The sequence below is a fragment of the Balaenoptera borealis genome (genome assembly GCF_965194805.1).
Source record: "Balaenoptera borealis genome assembly, chromosome: 12".
NCBI lineage: Eukaryota > Metazoa > Chordata > Mammalia > Artiodactyla > Balaenopteridae > Balaenoptera > Balaenoptera borealis.
This window is the reverse complement of record NC_138869.1, coordinates 43,008,578-43,023,314: the sequence shown is the minus strand read 5'-3', so window position 1 is coordinate 43,023,314 and position 14,737 is coordinate 43,008,578. Positions and strand designations below refer to the sequence as shown.

Below are 14,737 nucleotides of genomic sequence, written 5' to 3'. Positions count from 1 at the left end.
CTCTGGTTCGCAGCAGGGGTTTATTCCTCATATGGACACACCTGGAGGTTTGGCTGATCTGCTAACATTCACTCTTTATCCTTTATTAGCTCCCCTCAAGATGCCTGGATGGATCCCTCTTACTCCTCCCCCAGATGCTGGGGATTTCCCAGACCACAGGTGAGGCTCCCAGGGACACTGCCTGTATCTGTCAGCACTCAGCCTAGAGCAAAGGGTGTCTGTCCACTCAGGTTCAACACTTTCCAGTGTTCTAACAGCATACCCATCAGCCATGAGAGCAGAGTCAGAACCAGTGGTTGTCAGGTAACCTGTTAATGTCTCTTGACTAAGGGGCCACTGAGAGGAGCCGAGGCTGATGAGAGGCACACTCTCAGATCTCAGGCCAGCTCTGAGAGGAAGAGGTCTTTCTGCCATGGAGGAGCCCTGGCCAAGCTCTGGGCCAGACATGGACATATGACTGAGTGTGGAGAAGGGACTCTTAATCTGCCTGAACAAGAAGAGTGTCGGTCTGAGGGCCTGGGTTCAATCCTGGTCAGGGAGCTAGAAATCCCATAAGCTGCATGGCGCGGCCAAAAAAATAAATACATAAATAAAATAAAACAAAATAAAAAAAAAAAGACTGTGGGTGGCCTCCGCCAAGACTCTGTGTTTAGGGGCTAGCTGGTCAGTGACTAAAAAGAATTAACAAAGAGGCGCCTCAGCTTTGTTTGCCTCCACTGGCTCCTCAGCCAGACCAGACCTAATCTGGTGTTTAGTCCAGTGCTCAAGGCCACAGGCCCAGTGATTTGAGAATAATCACCCAAAGTTGGCCTTGGGGGACTGTCTTATCCCAGAGCCAAAAGGGAGTGGAATGTGACTGAGGGAGAGGGCAGTGGACATGTGTCCATCAAGGGGAGAGGCGACTTTTATTCATTCGACCAACCCTCACCCTTGCTGTGGAGTTCCTGTCCCCACAGGACTGTATGTTCCTGGAGGGCCAGGTGCAGAAGCAGCTGCCTGGTTGACTAGAAAGGAAGGCCCTATGCCAGACATGTATGAAGGGGTCTGGTGGAAGTGCTGCAGTTGAGGTCTCTGCAAGGGAAGGAGAAGATTTCTGGGAAGACTGGTGTTGACCCGCAAACACGCCTACTAGCAGTTTCTCCCGGATGAACTTATCAGCCCTTTCTTTCTGCCAGAGCTGCTGGACAATCTGCCTTCTGTTAAATCCAGACAAAAGGGACCCCGCCCTTGCCCTGATTTGGCTGGCCTTGCTTGCCAGCCCACTGCCTCAGGCAGACCTGCAGGCCTGGCATTTGGACCAGGAGCCTCCACCCTCAGCCAGCACTGACCCCTGCCCCTCTCCATTGGGTCTTGGGGAGGATCAGTAGCAGGAGCCTCCCTCCCCATCGAAGTCTGAGGCTGGGCACTGGCCCTTGGCCCTTGGTTCCTTGGGAATATGCCAGAATGAAAAAGGCCTGGAAGCCTAGGACCAGAAGAAAGTTTGGCCCAAGTAGGTGTCTGCTGGATTTCACCTGAGCTAGAACCAAGGTCCTAGCCCATATCAGCACCAAGTAAGCACTGGGACATTTGCTTTGGGCCTTGTACAAGGCTTAGACCCTTGGGGATAACTGCCAACCGAGAAGGGAGGCAGGCAGCATCCCCTGATTCCTTCTTTTCCAAACAGAAATTGAGCCTCTATTATGTGCATGCTGTTAGGTGATCGTTACAATGTGGGATCAAGCAGGTGCACATATCTGGCCTCAAGGGCTCATACTCTCGAGGGGAAGACAAACCTCAATCTGATAATCTTCCTGAAGCCTCTGGCTGGGGGTCTAATTGGAGGGTGGAGGAAGCACTGGAGGCTATATGGCCAGGAGAGTTGAGGGCTGACTGTCATGCCTAAATAGCCTCATTCTTGGTCTCTTGATCAGTTCTCCCTGAGCCCATACCATGTGGGCCCTTTGGGCAGCTGTTCTTGGGTGTGCCCTGGGCCTCACTCTTGGCTGTGCCCTCCAACTGGCAGTGAACACCAAGCCTGATCTAGGATGGCCTAGGCACTGCTGGGGTTCCAGAATAGCTCCCAAGGGTGAGTCACTGGGGACCTTGTGCTGAGTCCTAGGGTGAGCTGTGGGAGCCCCAGGAGAGGAAAGGTTTCAATTCTCAGGACTATAGGGAGTAACAGGGCCTTGACTTTACAGCCCCCACCCAACCTAGGGGCCCATGAAGACTGTCCACCTCTCTCTATGGGCTCCATGGGGGCTGGTTGGGCTCCACTGGGGGCTGGTTAGGCCCCAAGAGGCTGGCCATCCAGGCCTCTTGCCTTCTAGGGCCTGAAGGAACAGGGGGTTGGGGGAACCCCAACTCCAGACAAAAAAGAAGAAGCCAGCAATGAGACCCAGAGCTCACATCTGTTCTGGTCTTGTGGGGGGAGCTGCCAAGGCTGGAGGGCTGGGGAAGGGGGAGAGCATTGGGGCCAGCCTGGAACAACAGCATCTCCAAGTGAGTTCCAAACCTGGAGAGGCAGGGGCTGGAAGGATTTGGCTGTAAGGGCTTCAGGCAAACTCTGGTTGTTTCTCCCCTCCTCCTAGGACTAGGAAGGGCCTATCCCACCTTTTGGCACCAGCTGGTTGAGGTAGAGACCTTCCCATGGCCAGAGCTCTGGGGGAGCTTGGGCATGGGGTGCTGGGACCCTGGAGGCCAGAGTGAGGCCCGGTGCCTCATCTAGCAAGACCAGTGCCAAAAATGAAGAAGGGGAGTTACTCTAGTATCCATGGATGGTCATTGAGGACTAAAGAGCAGCTAGCAGTTTCTGTGTAGACGGTAGGAGGGATGAGGCCTGTACTCACTGCTGTCTTTTGTTTTGGGAAAACATATATATATATAATTATACAGTCAGACACTAAAATACCCAGCAGAACCTAGGGCTGCAAAGCAGTGTCTGGTGTGCGTTTGTGGGTGGCAGGGAAACTCTGCAAGCTGAAGGAGTGAATGGAAAGAATGTATTTTGTTTAGAAACCCAAATAATTTTCTACATTTTTAGCCTTTTTTTTTTTGACATCTTTATTGGAGTATAACTGTTTTACAATGGTGTGTTAGTTTCTGCTTTATAACAAAGTGAATCATCTATACATATACATATATCCCCATATCTCCTCCCTCTTGCGTCTCCCTCCCACCCTCCCTATCCCACCCCTCTAGGTGGTCACAGAGCAGCGAGCTGATCTCCCTGTGCTGCATTTTTAGCCTATTTGAAGCAGGAGAATTTTAGAACTGGATTTGAAAGACCATAAATTTTTTAGTTTTAACGTCCAAGGGATAATTTGGGGCTTTTTTCCTGGTTTTTACTTCTTTTTCTGGTCTGTGTGAATGAAGTTTGGAGCCTAAGCATTTAAGTATAACGCATCACAAACAAGTATGTGTGTTTGAGAGATGAGGCATTCCTTTTTGCTCTCTCTGAAATTTGCTTCTTCTAGTCCTTCCTAAGGAGGGGAGAAAGCAGGGGAGACCCAGGGCTGTCCGGATTCCGGGAGGAACCCCTGGCAGGCAACAGCCCGTTCTGTGTTCAGAATGTACTCGTTGACAAGAGTGCGGGCCTGGAATTCCAGCCTGGCCACAGGCCCAGGAGGGAATGGACACATCCTGCACAGGGTTTGGGGAACAGAGCCCACCACGGGTCCCATCCCTATACCCGTCCAGTAACTGTCGGGGGTCTTTGAGATAGTGGGCCTAGGTAAGCCCTGGGGAGTGAGAGCATTTTTAGGACCCTCCCCTTGAAGGGAGACAGACCTCAGCAGCAACTCCCTGCCCTTTACTCCCCCAACTCCCTGAAAGAATGCGGGCCTCGAGTGAGTGACCAGCGCCAGCGGGTCAGAGCTATTTCTGGCGGCTGAGGAGGCACCGGATTCCGGGTGTTCAGGGCAGGAGGAGGGGAGGAGGGTCAGGCCTGAGGCGCTTCCCGGACACCCCCGCCTGCTGGGGGCTAGGCCCCCGGAGAGGGGCAGCCTTCCTGCCCTTCCGGCCCTCGGCCCTCGCCTCAGTTCCTCATCAGTATAAGAGTCGGGCAACGGGGCCATCATCCTTCGCAATTTGGAGGACGCTTCCTGATTGTTTTCTTGTCTTAAAATTACCTGATTTGCGTTCGACAGAAGTCAGGAGGGCGGAAGGCAGTCTATGGGTGGCCAGTTGTGGCCGGGCCAGCTATCGGGCCTGACCACCCAGGTAGGTTGGATGCCTCTCAGGGGCCCACATGCCTGAGGTTGGGCGGGGCGCCCCTCCCCCACTCCCACTCCTGAGCTCTCCGGGTAACCCGGACGGGCCGGGGCGTGTCGCGGGTACGGACCTGGCCCGCCGCGGGCGGGATTTCCAGGACGGGGCGTGTCTTTTCAGACGGGGGCGTGGCGGGCCAATAAGCAGAGCGGCGCGGGGGGCGGGGCCTGTGCGCGGGTGCGGCGCGCTGCGGGGCGGCCGACGCAGGCAGAAGCGGGGGTCGCGGGGACTGCCGGTCGGCGCCGCGCGGAGCTGGCAGCGGGATTGGCTGCGGCTCTCGCGTGTCAGGGGGTTGCTAGGCTTCGGTCGCGCGCCCCGCCCTCGCGCTCCGCGCCCTCTCACTGCCCGGTACGTGCTCGCGCCGAGGCTGCGGTGCGGCGCTAGAGCTCCTCGGGCTCGGCGGCGGCGGCGGCGGCGGCGGCGGCGGCGGCGGCGGCGGCGGCGGCGGGAGCTTCGCGCCGTGTCCCCGGGGAGCGGCGGCGGTGTCTCGCGGGCGGGAAGAGCGAGCACCTGCCGCGGCCCGCCCGTCGGCGCTCGGTGAGTGCGCCGCCCGTCCACTGCCGCCGAGCCTGGTAGCCCAGGCCCCCATTTCCGTCGCTGGCCCAGCCTTCCGAGGAACACCTGCTGCTGCTCTCGCTGTTTGGCTCGGGGCGGGGACACGGTCGCGGACGTCCTTGCGGGTGAGGCGGCGACGCGGCCCGGGTAGAGCCGCCCCTTGCTCTCGGCCCCTCAGGCGAAGGCTGGGGGCGTCCGGGCCCGGGCTGCGCGCCGCGGCGGTGGGCCAGGCCTCAGCCCGGGCCGCGCTCCAGGGGACGCGCGGCGGTCGCGGGCGTGTGCGGCCTGCGGACTGTCTCCCGGGCTTCCTCAGAGGGTCGCGCGGCCCAGTTTGGCCGGAGCCCGAGGATGGGGCATTGAGCCCCTCAGGAGGCGCCGCAGCCGCTGGATCCTGAGCCGCTCAGAGCCTTGGGGTCACCCCTTCACACATATACACACTTGGCTTCTTTGGTGTTTGGAAAACCATATTCACCCGCGGGTATATTTGGAAAATGTCTCCAGAGAAAATGCTCTCTCGGTTTAGAATCCTTCTGCCGTAAATTCCGAGTTAATTTCATACGAACTCAACTACTAATTTAAAATGGATATTTTAATCTCTATGACTTGAGAAGCTCTTAAATTTGTAAACTTACTTCAGAATTAGTTTTAATGGTGATCATGAAGTTTTGTCTTGGTGAGAGCTACAGCCTGGGACAGCACGGTTATAGCCTAGAGTTGTCTTAAGAGCCCGGCCTGCTGTTTCCCTAAATAAGCGAGTAGACGTGATTCCTGGCATGGAAGCCAAACTCTGCAGGGAGGGTGGTGTTTATAGGACATAAGTCCAGATAAAGAGTTGGATGTGCTACCAGGTGTTTTGGAGTTTGGTGTAGGTGGGATGTTGTAACTTTATCAGGTTGTTCTATGCTCAAGCGTTCAGAGACATAATTTTGGGATGTCCTTTTTTAGAAAAAGAATTGAACATTAGAGGCATAGTTTGAATATGAAGAAGTTGAATTGAACTTTGTTTGCCTTGGAGCCAAGTAATAAGAGCTCCTGGCCTACATGCTTAAAGGAGGCTGAGGAGCCATTTCTTGGAGGAGTGAGATTTGAGGAGGGAGTTGGATGAATGATATGAGCCTGTTTAAGGCCTGTGGGATACTGTAAGAAAGTAGGAATAAGCATTACTATATAGGCAACAAACATCTGGTTGGAACATGAAAGCTTGTGTTGTTACGTGCCTCTGTTGAAAGAGGCAGAGAGCCAGTCTTTACTGCTCTGAAAAATTGATTTAGCAAAATACATTCATTTATTTAACAAATATTTGGCATCACTGCTTACCAAATTCTGTGGTAGGTCCAGGGGACCCATGTAAAAGAGACTGGTTCTGCCCTTAAGGAACTCAGTTTCGTGGACAGTGGGGGATGGGGAACCTATGATTGATAGTGTCTGCCCACTAAGTGTGCTCAGATGGTGCTTGGGAGCCTGAGGAGAAAGGGAATTCCTGAGCTGAGGCTTGCAGGGCCAGCAGAAATTAGCTGGGGGACAGCAAGGTCCGGACACAGGGAACCACATGTATATGAGTGCCTAAAGTAGCACATGTGAGTCCTCCAGCATGACAGGTGGGAGCCCCAGGCCTTTCTTGTTGTGCTTAGTAGTTCAAACTTCATACTCAAGGTGCAGGAGTCTGGGAAGGCTTTTCCTCAGTTGAGTGGCATGGTCCAGACCCATGTTTAGAAAGATCTTGTTGGTGGCCACATAGGTAGTGGCAGGGAGGGGATGGGAAAAGGACCTCTGGCTCTGAGGTTGGCCCTTAGAGGAGAGATGAGAGAGAAGGAGCCAGCTCAAGAGACTGGCTGAAAAGTTTGAGCAAAGGGAATACCAAGCTGTGATGGGGGAGGAGACTGCATTCAGGAATGTGTGGGCCAGAATATTTAGCATGACCAAGGCTTTAAACCAGGTCTTCTGCAAGTTTGCTGGTGCCTCTTAAACACCGAATATGGTGGGATTTGGAGGGACCCTGGGGCAACTTAGACTGGGATTATTTAGAAAAGGAAAAGCATGGCATTTGTTTGTTAAAAACCTTAAACAACCTTATTTCTCACTTGAACTGCATTGCATTTCTTCTTGGGCAGGGCTGGTATTTTTTTTTTTTTTTTTTTTTTAGGGCTGGTATATTAACCCCTGAGAGTAGATGTGTGTTCATCCCTGTTGAGGCAGACGGGAGCATGTTCAGTCCTTTACCTCACAGTTGTTCCACCCTTCCCTGTGCTCTGGGCCAGTGACACGATGGATCTACATCAGCCACAGTCGAGGGCCTTCTGTGTTTCTGCTCTGCATGCACCGTTGCTAATGCTTATGAGAATCCTTTATAGTGGCTTAGCAAACCGAGTCATAGATGAAGGAATGTTCCCAAGGTCACACAACTGTCATGTGGCAGAATTAGGATTTGAACCCGGGCTGAACATTTGGCTGTACCCATCTGTGTTTCTGTTATATCAGACTAATAATGGTGACCTCGGTTGGGTCCTTCTCTGGTAAAGACCAAGCCCAGGTGTCTGGTGGTGGGCAGAATGCCAGGACGATATGGGAAGGTGATCAGTGATCCCACGTGGAACTCCAGGAACATGTTGTGTGGGACCATTTTTCAGAAACCTAGGGTTTGTCAGAGCCTTCTTGAGGCCTGTGCTGGTTGCTGTGGGTACCATGCTGAAGTAAGCCAAGGAACTTGGGTCCTAGGCTGGAGAGGGCAGACTTTAGGGAAGAACTGCATTGGGCTAGACCTTCAAGAACGGTTAGTGGTTTGATTGGTGAAGGAGTGGTGGCAAGAAGGTCACAATTCTGTGGAAGAAGAAATGAGCAGAGGAAAGGGGTGGGAGGGAGAAGACTGGGCACTTTTTTTGTTCTGGAAGGTTGGGTTGCAGTCAGAATGCCACGTGGAGGAGTTTGGTATTATGTAAGAACAGGAAACCTTGAAGATCTTGGAGCACAGCTGTGATTGGATCAGCTCTGGGTTTTAAGAAGTGAGCCCTCACTGTGAATGTTGAGGCTGGGCTGGACCAGAGGCAGGTTGGTTACTGCTGTGGTCCAGTGGGGGAGACACTGGATCTGAACAAGAACAGTGGTCAGCAGGGGAGTGAAGAGAGATAAAGAAGGTTCAAGATGAGCCAGTTCAGCAGATGTTAGGGACCTGAATGGTTCTGGTACCAGCAGGGCTCTACCACTGAGTGGAAGAGGCAGGAGGTTGACAGTGAAAAGATGAGGATGTAAGGCTGCATCAGCCAAGCAGTGGTGAGGACTTGAGAAACTCCAAATAAAGAGGGGCCCCTAGAGAATTCCCCAGTTGTCCAGTGGTTAGGACTCTGCGCTTTCATTGCCGAGGACTGGGTTTAATCCCTGGTCGGGGAACTAAGATCCCACAAGTTGAGTGGTGTGGACAAAAAAAAAAAAAGAGGGGCCCCCTAGACTGCAGGAATGGGAGAAGGCTTGAGTCTTTGTGGCAGGCAGGTAAGATGGCAAGGAAGAAGTGAACTTATGAAAGAGAAAGCATGATTCGTTGACCCACTTGGTAGGTAGAGGAATAGTTTGAATTAAAATGTCTATATAGTTTTGGATACTCAGAATCATGGTGGGTGTAATGTAGCTTTATTTTTTAATACTTATTTATTTATTTGGCTGCATTGGGTCTTAGTTGCGGCACGGGGGATCTTTGTTGCAGCATGTGGGATCTTTTCGTTGCGGTGCACGGGCTCTTCGTTGCGGTGCTCGGGCTTCTCTCTAGTTGTGGCACACGGACTCTAGAGTGCGGGCTTAGTTGCCCGACCTGGGATCGAACCTGTGTCCCTTGCATTGGTAGGCAGATTCTTAACCACTGGGCCACCAGGGAAGTCCCCCGTAATGTAGCTTTAGACTGGATTCAGTTAAAGAATCGCCACTGGCTCACAGATTTGACTTGTGCAAGGCAAACTAAAGGTGGCCCGTGATGGTGTGAAGTTAGAGCCCCTTTACCTGTGCTTGCTTTTTTAAATTGGGTTTTTTGGGTTTTTTTTTTTTTGGTCATAGCCTTCTTGATAAGAGGCACATAACTAGCCTAGTGGAATTGCAAGTGTTGACAGATACATTTTGTGGATGGGCAAGAATTAAGAGTGAAGTCTCATGAGTTTTTTTCCTAGCCAGTATAGGAAGTCAGCAATGAGAAGTTTGATTCAATATTCCAGGTTCCGGGGTACATTGTTTAGATTTGAGCCACTGCAGAGTATGACCGCTTGGAGGCTAGAGGCTTCCAGAGTATCAGAGGAGCAAGAAATGGTGGTGTGAACGTCGAAGGGGACTCAGATGGGGTGTAGAGTATTGAACCTTAAGGGAACTCAAAGTGAGAATACAGGTAGTATGGTCTTCAATGTGTCCTGTATATTGGTCAAGGATTTCTCCCTCCTTTTCTGGAGTAAGTGTTCTCCCTTCTCCATGTTAAAGAGTGTTTCTGTGCCTTTGCCAGTGTTATTGTGCTGTTGCTTCTTGTTTTTTTTTGTTGTTGTTTTTTTTTTGATAAATTTATTTTATTTATTTTATTTTTGGCTGCATTGGGTCTTCGTTGCTGCGCACGGGCTTTCTCTAGTTGTGGCGAGCGGGGGCTACTCTTCGTTGTGGTGCGCACGCTTCTCATTGCGGTGGCTTCTCATTGCGGACTAGACGCGCAGGCTTCAGTAGTTGTAGCACATGGGCTCAGTAGTTGTGACTCGCGGGCTCAGTAGTTGTGGCTCGTGGGCTCTAGAGCATAGGCTCAGTAGTTGTGGCACACGGGCTTAGTTGCTCTGCAGCATGTGGGATCTTCCTGGACGAGGGCTTGAACCCGTGTCCCCTGCATTGGCAGGCGGATTCTTAACCACTGTGCCACCAGGGAAGCCCCTGTGCTGTTGCTTCTTAAGCCCCCATCTTTCTCTCCTTTTCCTGTGTTGACACTCCAGTTCTGGAGTAAGGTGATGGTGGTTTTGAATATACAACTGATTGATCTGGTCATTTCCCAGTAGGTCTTTGTGTGCACATGCCTCTGGGTATTGATTTAAAGCAGTCTGCCTGTGAGTTGCATAACCTGATTTGACTTTTGACAGTCCCTCTTCACTCTGATCATTAGTCAGTAATACTGCTCAGATAGCAATTTCTATAAATAGGATTTTAGAGTAGTTTACAAAATTACACCAGCCAGAGTGCTTAATTTAGCCTTAATGAATAGGGTTTCCTATTTTCCTGTTTCTTAGGTTTGATAGCTAAGCATTTTCTTAACCTTGCTCTGGGTCCAGGGTGGAAGGATGGATGGGATGCTGTGGTACAATATCATAAACAGAGCGTGTCTAAATTGGTGAAACTGTTGTGTGTTCTCTGTTGGAGTGAAGTAAATCTGAATGAAACTTTTGCAGTATGTTGACTTAATTTATATTTTAAAAATAGGATTCTAGTGGGAATAATCAACTGAATATAAAAAATCACTTTTTAAAAAAAATTTTGGCGGTGCCAGGTCTTAGTTGCAGCATGCGGACTTCTTAGTTGCGGCATGCGGGCTTCCTAGTTGCGACATGTGGACTCTTGGTTGCGGCACGTGTGCGGGATCTAGTTCCCTGACCAGGGATTGCACCCGGGCCCCCTGCATTGGGAGCACAGAGATTTACCCACTGCACCACCAGAGAAGTCCCTAAAAAATCACTTTTATGACAATGTCTTTATCCTGTACATCATGGGGTACATTTACTAGTGTTGAGGTTTTGCTTCTCAGTTATACCTTCTTGAGCTAATTGTTTTTGAAAATACCACTGTCTAAATTTTAGAGATTGGAATTAATTTTATATTTTTGAAGCTGTTTATAATTTTTGGTCCTGGATTGACTCTACAGAATACATTTCGTTTTCTTTATTACCCTTTGACAATAAATAAAGGGTGACTGATTGGTGGTGTGGGCGGGAGACTAAGTGGCATTCCCCACTTCCTTTGGAGGTGGTCATTGTGGTGTATGTAATTCTATTTCGGTTGTGAGCTTTCACCAATATTGGTTCCTTCTTTTCCTGTAGGGCCTCTGTTCTCCAGGAAGATAAGGCTGGTTTTTTTTTTTTTTTTTTGGCTGTGCTGCACAGCATGCAGGATCTTAGGTTCCCCAACCAGGGATCAAACCTGTGTCCCCTGCAGTAGAAGCACAGAGTCTAAACCACTGGACCGCCAGGGAAGTCCCGCCAAGATAAGGCTTTTAAAGCAGCCTCGCACTAGAAGGTGAGGTAAGGTACTTGAAAAGGGAGATTTCTGCGAAAGAAAGATGGTGGATAATCACGTACTTGGCAAAATGATCACGGAATTTTAAGACACTATAGTGGGGGAAAAGCTGTATTAAATAATACATATATTTAAAATAAGAAATGTGGAAGAAAAAAGTAGAAAGGAAGGGAAAAATCCCTTGTCCCCCAACTGTATTCTTTCTTTAAGTAGGAAATGCTAACACATGGTTCAAACTCAAAAAGTTCAAAAGGATTGTACAGGGGAAAGAAATCTTTCTTCCACCCACCCCCTAAGTCCCTGCTTTCCCTCCCTAGGAGCAACCGTTATCCCCTGATTCCTGGGTGTCCTCCAGAGATGGCCCTTGGGCAACACTTTTACTGAGTTTAGGTTAGAGTATAAATTTAATTTTTAATCTTGTTTTTGCCCTCCCAGCATGATAGCATGATCATTGTTCTATAATTATAACATTTTTGATGGTTAACCTGTCCCCAGTTCTTACATGGTTGTTAATCTTACTTTGGTTATAATAGGTAATGTTGCAGTTAACATCTTTGTGCATAAAGTTTTTTTAGAATCTTTTTATTACCACAATATTAAATATAAAACTTTTGAAAAAAGTGCAGTGTGACTTACAGTTTTGGAGGAGCACATCTATAACATCAAGTAAGGCAGGTTTTTATTGATTTTCATTTTTAATCACTGTGTACATTTTCCCCAGTTCCTTTTCTGTGACTTGCATGGGTATGCAATTATTATAGTCACGTAGAGGCCTAGACTCGATATTCCCTGCCATTGGGGGTATGTGTAGCCACAGATTCATTCTTCCTGAGGCAGTCACAGCCCTTGGATACCCTAAGTATAGGGGAGTGTGCCAGTTGAGGGGAGCTTAAGGATGAGTGAAACATTTGGAAGGACGTGTCATACTCAGGGAAAGAGAGGACGGTGCCCAGCTTGGTCTGTTTTGGTATTTGCTCTTCATTTCTATGAATGTTGAGTTTTTGTGTATGGAGTATGGGAATCGACAAACAAGAAGCACTGCTTACAGAGTTCTTTCTAATATGTATTGAAACAGATTCGTGGAATTGGAAGATGCTTGTTTTGGCAAATGTTATGGTTGTCTGTGTTTTCCCTCTCACTGTACTGGGGACATTTACTCTAGGAATTCCAGGGGTTGATATGGGATTACTGAAGAAGATTCCCAAGGCTGTCTATGACAGAAGTGAACCAGTTCTGCCTTGGTTTTCATAAATGCCTCTTTTAATTAGCTTAGTTGTTCTCCAGGGCTGGGTTGATTCTCTAACCAGTTTTTGCCAAGAAAATTTATAAAGTTAATAATGGAATTGCAAATACTGGTTCCTTTTTATTTGGCTGTTAATCAGCACCCAGTATACCATCCATTTTCTGGGCCCTTATTATACTATGAAATGCTTTCATAAAATATGCATCTCTCATCACTGTAAATGTCTTGTGTATACTCCTGCTTGGGCTGGTAGATTGTCTTTGCATCGGATCTGCCCTGACCTCTGGGAGCCTTGCTTACTGGATTTTTTTTTTTTTTTTTTTTTTGGCCTTGCCGCGCGGCACGTGGGATCTTAGTTCCCTGACCAGGGATCGAACCCATGCCCCCTGCATTGGAAGCATGGTGTCTTAACCACTGGACTGCCAGAGAAGTCTCTCGCTTACTGGATTTTTTAATGGTGGAGACCAGCCTGATGAGTAGCCCTTGAACAGGGGTGGATTCTGGGTCTTGTGGAAAACGAGGAAGTGTAGCGAACTTTGCTTTACCTGTTATGTTAAGCATACCTGAATAAGCGTCTTATATTTTTAGACTTTTGAGCAATATTGGGAAGATTGAATTGCCTGAGGAGAGAAATTTGGTAAGAGGAGACTAGAAGAGAAGCTCTTTATTAAAGATCTAAAAATAGAATTCACTAAAGTCACAAATAGATAACAGTAGGATTCCTGTCTCCTTTCCTTCTCTGGATTGTGCTACCAGCTGTTGCTTCTGCTTACCTGGAAGGGATCACAATATTTTGTCAGAAGGGTCAATAGTATAGACTTTAAAAAAAAAATTTTTTTTTTTTTTTTGTTTATTTGGCTGCATTGGGTCTTCATTGTGGCATGTGGGGGTCTTTCGTTATGGTGAGCGGACTTCTCTCTAGTTATGGCACTCAGGCTCCAGAGTGCACAGGCTTAGTTGTCCCATAGCACGTGGGGTCTTAGTTCCCCGACCAGGGATCGAACCGCATCCCCTGCATTAGAATGCGGTTTCTTAACCACCGGACCACCAGGGAAGTCCCAATAGTATAGACTTAACATACTGTGTTTGCCAGTCTGAACGTGTGCTTTTTCCAGTTTTAAAAGTAGTTTAAAAAGTGATTGGATTCCTTGGCACTGGGAAGAAATCTTTAGCAGGAAAAGTTGATTGTTCTGCTTGTAGTACCAGCCCTGGGCTGACGGGGGCTGTGGGGTCCCCTGTCCCCTCAGCGCCCTGAGTGGTGGTGTTTTTTTTTTTCCTTCTAGTTGGGCACTGCTGCCCAGAGAGAGGACTCCTGTGTAGGTCATCTAATCCGCATGACTTAATCAGTTGGCACCTTAGGACTCCCTTCTGCTTTTTTAGGAGGGGCCCTTTTTGATTTGTGCAGCTGGATAGGAAAATGGCTGCTCAGGCTTTCTTCTTATGCAGGCCTCTGATGCCCTGGGCTGCCTGTGCCCTTTCCCTCCATGTGAGGGGGTGAAGGAATGTCCTGGCCTCCCCTCTGCCCTCCTGCCATGAGCTTCCAGGGAGAATGGGGCCCATTGTGGGCTGTGCAGAGCCCTCCGCTTAAGTGTCAGGCCTGCCGTGGCCTCTCTGTTGGTCTGCTGTGGTTACAGGGTGCTGAGGGGCCAGAAGCCCAGCAAGCAGTCATTTCCTCACATGCTGCCCTGCTGTTCAGGAGTGTTCTGAGGGATGGTGCTTGTGCTTTGTTTGCTCCTGGGGCTGCCCTCTAAGTTTGTCAGTCTTGGTAAACATTCTTGTGGACCCCTTTGCAGGCCTGAGCTCACTCTTGGGGCAGATCTCAGGCCATATTTGGAGAGGCAGGCCTGCTGCTCCCAAGGGTGACTGAGTGCCAGGTCACAGGAGGCTGGGCAGTTCCTCCAGGCCACTGGGGAGGCCCAGTGTTCTGAATCTACTGGGAAGCATAGGATTAATCTATTTGTGAATGAAATTGGACTTCAAATTCTTGTTTTTCAAATTTATTTTGGCCTTCAATTATATCTCAGTAAAGCCGAGGAAAAACTTATTTTGGCCTTAATCAACTGTAGAACTTGTTGAAGATGTGAAATGCCAGAATATGGTGTAGGGGAAGCCAGAGAGACTCAACTTTTTAAAAAACAGGTTTGTTCTGGATATGGGAGCTCTCTCCTGATATCAGACTGCCTTACCCATCAGGCAGTTCTTCTCCTGACCCCAGGCAAGTGTGTCCCTGGAAAAAAATGTATGAGATATTTTTGGTTTTGATGAGTGAACAGATAGAGGTCACTGGCTGTTTCTCTTTCGGGGGTGTTGGCTTCAGATAAGGAGCCAGATTTGTGATCAGCTGTTGTTTAGCAGGTTCCATGAAGGGTAGGTGAGTGAGTTGGTGGTGGTGGTAGCGGGGATGGAGGAGGCCTAGTCAAGCCTTTCTGGAATTGGCGAAGGGCTTTTCTACTTGAGGGCTAT

General features: G+C 49.4%; 1 protein-coding gene across 7 annotated transcripts in view; it reads left to right on the top strand.

Moving 5' to 3' along the window:
* The first annotated feature begins 2,043 nt into the window (after positions 1–2,043).
* DAG1 (dystroglycan 1) overlaps positions 2,044–14,737 on the top strand; it is a 64,582-nt gene continuing 51,888 nt past the window's right edge. The window contains exons 1-2 of one of the 7 annotated variants that reach the window (XM_082348010.1): positions 4,419–4,593; positions 10,836–11,036. The gene's annotated coding sequence lies outside the window, so the exon portion shown is untranslated. Of the gene's footprint in view, positions 2,066–3,914; positions 4,198–4,418; positions 4,594–4,649; positions 4,926–10,835; positions 11,037–14,737 lie in introns of those variants that run through there. The other 6 variants (XM_082348012.1, XM_082348011.1, XM_082348006.1 and 3 more) reach the window with 6 other exon arrangements.